Source organism: Physeter macrocephalus, chromosome 14 (assembly GCF_002837175.3).
Source record: "Physeter macrocephalus isolate SW-GA chromosome 14, ASM283717v5, whole genome shotgun sequence".
Taxonomy (NCBI): domain Eukaryota; kingdom Metazoa; phylum Chordata; class Mammalia; order Artiodactyla; family Physeteridae; genus Physeter; species Physeter macrocephalus.
Genome location: NC_041227.1, coordinates 94,439,211 through 94,443,930, shown reverse-complemented (window position 1 = coordinate 94,443,930; position 4,720 = coordinate 94,439,211).

The following is a 4,720-nucleotide window of genomic DNA, read 5'->3' as shown; positions in this document are numbered from 1 at the left end:
GTCCGGGAGGATCCCACATGCCGCGGAGCGGCTGGGCCCGTGAGCCATGGCCGCTGGGCCTGCGCGTCCGGAGCCTGTGCTCCGCAAAGGGAGAGGCCACAACAGTGAGAGGCCCGCGTACCGCAAAAAAAAAAAAAAAAAAAAAAGAAGGGTGAGGGATCCCTATAAACAACATGGTAAAGAATATAGATTTTGGAACCAAAGAGAATCCAGTTTGAAATCTGATTCTGCCACTTCCCAGCATTGTGACCTTGGGCAAGTAACATAAGCTCTCTGAGTCTGATTCTTCTACTGTAAAATGGGGTTAACTAAGCATATCTTTCAGGGTTACTTGGGAGGATTAAATAAGATAACATTTGGGAAAACACTTAAAAACATATAGATTCTCTCCCGTTCTCCACTCTATCAAAGGATGTCGTAGGGTGGCTGGTGGGATGGGGTGCCAGGGAAGTGATCATGAGGATGGTGACTTTGTTACACTGTCTTCTCCAAAGGCCAACAGAGAAGCAGATTGGCAGGGGGGTATCACCTCTGGATCCAGAAAAAGGTGGAAGGAGACCGGTGTCGGCAGATCAAAAGCAGGACACCCTGTTCAATTTGAATTTCAGATAAACAACAAATAATTTTTTAGGAAAAAAATGTTTAGGACCTATTTATACTTCCAAATATTAATTGGTTATCCGGAATTCGAATTTACCTGGGTGTCCTCTATTTTTATCTGCTAAATCTGGCCGCCCTAAATGAGACACAGAGTTGAACTACTTGGCTGTAGTTGAGAGAACGGGCTGAGTGTCACCCAATAGGATAAGTCTCATCTTCGTTCCTATTTTTCTAATAGTTTCATGGGGTTCCGGTTGCGAGGAAATGACAAACTGCAGTATCGAGAAATTCAGTAGGACTGAATGGCATTGAGATGCCTTCCAGCTAGTTACACACAGAAGAAGCAGGCTAAGAGGCTGGGCCCTTAGGACAACAGCGCCCCCCAGCAGGCAAGCGGGCATCCGTTTATGCCTGGAAGCAAAGGGGTAGATGACCACAGAAAGAGCTCAGAAAGAACCAGAGGCTTGAGATGCCTCCCAAGCTCTCTCCTAGTGCTTGCGCCTTCTCAGGCCCAGCCGGGCCCTGGCTCTCCTACTTGTTTAAAGGTGTAGCAAGGACTAGGGCAAAAAAGGTCCCCCCGAAGCAGCCCCTCATGGGAGAGGTGGGTGCTGGCTGAACGCTGACTGGGCCCTTTGCTTTGTACTCATCCTGCTTATTCCCAAACAACAGAAGTGCTGCTCAGCCGCCTGGTCAGCCCCATTATGCTCTTGCCAAAAAGTGCTGAGTCCAGGGGCTGCCCTGGCCCCATGACCTCACCCCTCTCACCCTGGGCCTCATCCTGTGAGGCTCCCTGGGCCCAGAGACAAGGCCAGGGTGTCCAAGCCATCCATAAAGTTCTTCTGAGCATCTCCCGTGACTGTCATGTAGCCTTAGTGCTGGGGAACCCAAGGTTCAAATCGACCGCATTACGTTTGGGGGTTGTCTCATTCTCCTCAACGTCTGTCATCACCTTCCCCTCTAAAAGCCCATCCCACTGGGCAGACAGTTGCCCCACCTGTTCATGTGATGAGTGTGTGGACCGAGAACAGACTTCACAATCCCTGTCCCCCATAGATCAATGCCCTGCAGAAGATTAGACTGACAGAATGCGCTGTTGAAATGGAATAGAGAAAACTACTGGGGAAAAAAAACACAACGGAATGAATGTGGTCTTCTTGAAATTCAAAGACAATATTTTTTATCTGCTAAGTGTTTCTAAAACTTTGTTGCTTGTTCCCGCTCATCTCTGTGAGAATCTGGCACAAGATAGTATCTGACTTGGAACAAGCTATAATATAGTTACCATTTATTGATGGTACTGGGTCCCAAAGGCTACCCTAAACACCTTCATTTCCCTTCATCTGACAGCTGTGGGTCAGGTAGGTATTATCATCTGACTTTACGCCAGAGAGGCAGCGTTGCCAGGAGGAAAGACTCTGTGCTTTCAAATCAGAGAGACGTGCGTTCAAGTTCCTGTTGGGTTCCCTGGCCCAGAACTTGGCCCCTCAGATCTTCAGTTAAGTCATTGGTAAAATGGGTATCATAATGATCTATTCATGGGGTTGTTTTGAGAATAAAGAAGGTAGTGTCTGGTTCACAGTAAATGCTCTGTACACTGTAGTTATTGTTATTAAGGATGAAGAGGAGAGACCCAAACCCAGCTTGGGAGAAGGGAATACAAGCTGGTCACTCTCTTGGCTCCCACTCCTGGAGTGGCTCTGCCCTGACTTTCCTGGAAAGAGACAGCGGAGGGAGTTGGAGCTCTGAGGCCATAACCATCATGGGGCAGGTGAAGCAGTAGTTCCAAACAATGTCGGCGGGGAATCGTGTAGAACTTGGTTAAAAACCATATTGAGGGGACTTCCCTGGTGGTCCAGTGGCTAAGACACCATGCTCCAAATTCTAGGGGCCCGGGTTCAATCCCTGGTCGGGGAACTAGATCCCACATGCATGCCGCAACTAAGATGATCCCAGGGCTTCCCTGGTGGCGCAGTGGTTAAGAATCTGCCTGCCAGTGCAGGGGACGCGGGTTGGAGCCCTGGTCCGGGAAGATCCCACATGCCACGGAGCAACTAAGCCCATGCGCCACAACTACTGAGCCTGCGCTCTAGAGCCCGTGAGCCACAACTACTGAGCCCACGTGCCACAACTACTGAAATCCAGGCGCCTAGAGCCCCTGCTCCGCAACAAGAGAAGCCACTGCAAGGAGAAGCCCGAGCACCGCAACAAAGAGTAGCCCGCGCTCGCCACAGCTAGAGGAAGCCCGCGCGCAGCAACGCAGACCCAATGCAGCCAAAAATAAATGGATAAAAATAAATAAATTTATAAAAAAAAAGATCCTGCGTGCCGCAACTAAAGGAGCCCACACGCGGCAACGATCCCATGTGCCGCAACTAAGACCCAGTGCAGCCAAATAAATAAATAAATATTTTTTAAAAAACATATTGAGAGGGCTTCCCTGGTGGCGCAGTGGTTGCGCGTCCGCCTGCCGATGCAGGGGAACCGGGTTCGCGCCCCGGTCTGGGAGGATCCCACATGCCGCGGAGCGGCTGGGCCCGTGAGCCGTGGCCGCTGAGCCTGCGCGTCCGGAGCCTGTGCCCCGCAACGGGAGAGGCCACAACAGAGGGAGGCCGGCATCACACACACACACACACACACACACACACACACACAAAAACATATTGAGGTGCTATTTGGAAAGCATGATGGTAGCACTGGAGATTTGGTACTCCTTCTCCGGCTTCCTCGGACTTAAGGTAATTGAGGAAAGAGGATAGAGGACAGGCTGGGGATGCTTATGACCCCAGGAAAATTGGATGAATATTTGTAAATTGTTCGCACAGTGACCCTGATCTTCCCCTTTACAGTGGTTTTGTTCATGGGTTTGGGCTTTTCAAACGTAAAAGCCCCACTTTTCTGCAAAAATTAAAAATTGGCTCAATCAGCCTCCATGGTTCTAACACTTCAGTAGTGTGTAAATCTCCCAAATTGAGATGCTGAGCATGTATGAAGCACAAACACAACACAAGCAGGTCTGTTGTGGCTAGGGTGGTGAGGACTACGTCAGTTTCACCTCTGCCCCCAGAGTCACAAAACCCCATCATTGGATGCTGTTCATTCATTCAAAACATATTCACTGAGCTAAGAGTTTTGCCCAGAGCCAAAGATATAACAATGAACAAAACTGAGCCCCGGCCATCATAGAGGATGGCGTCCAGCAGAAGAAGCAGATAATTAAGCAATCAGTTTCTTTATCTTCAAAAATAACTTTGTTTTGATAGAAATATATCCACATTGTTCAAAACTCAAAAAGTACAGAAAAATATACTATGAAAAGTTTTGTCCTATACCCAAACCCCAAGTGCCCAGTTTCCCTCCTTGGAGCCCAATATTTCTAGTTTCTAAAACAATTTCTAAGTGTGATCCATGCAATTATCGGTAAGTACCGGGTGCCATGAGAGCACTTGGTGGGGGTACCTAAGCCAGTCCAGGGGTTAAGGAATGAATGAATGAACAAATGAACACATAAGTGTTTTCCCAAGACCCCAGTTCTGAGGAGGAAGGAAAGGAAAGTTGAGGAAGAATCACCAGCACGGACAGCTGGTGCCTTAAGCCCTTGCACAGCCACCAACTGGCCACCATCCCCAAGGCGACTCTGTTCTCACCAGCCATCGATCCAGATGCCATCAGTTAATCAAGCAGCAGAAACGTCCTAGGGTGGCACATCATGCTTATCATCAGACCAGTAGATTTGGAATGTTCTGCCTGACCTGCAAATACTTGTGTGTATACCAGAACTAGCCCCTGGAGTTTTGGTTCTGAGAAAAGGGGACTCAGACAAACCTGAGTTACAGGCCAGAGAGACTGGGAGAACTTTACTAGGAAAAGTTTCTTCCTCTCTCCAAGCTGCTATGAGATTTTCTACAGGATCTGTCACCAGAAGGAGAGTAGGATAATATGTAATAATAAACCTACGATGTGTCAGGCAGATAGTATCTCCTTTTTGGGGGTTGAGAGAAGCTGAATAACTTGCCCAGTCACCCACCCAGGGGGAGTTGGGATCTGAACTCACATCCGCCAGGCTCAGAGCCTCCCCACCCATGGCACCCTCCTCCTTCTCACAGTAGCTACGATGCTTGAA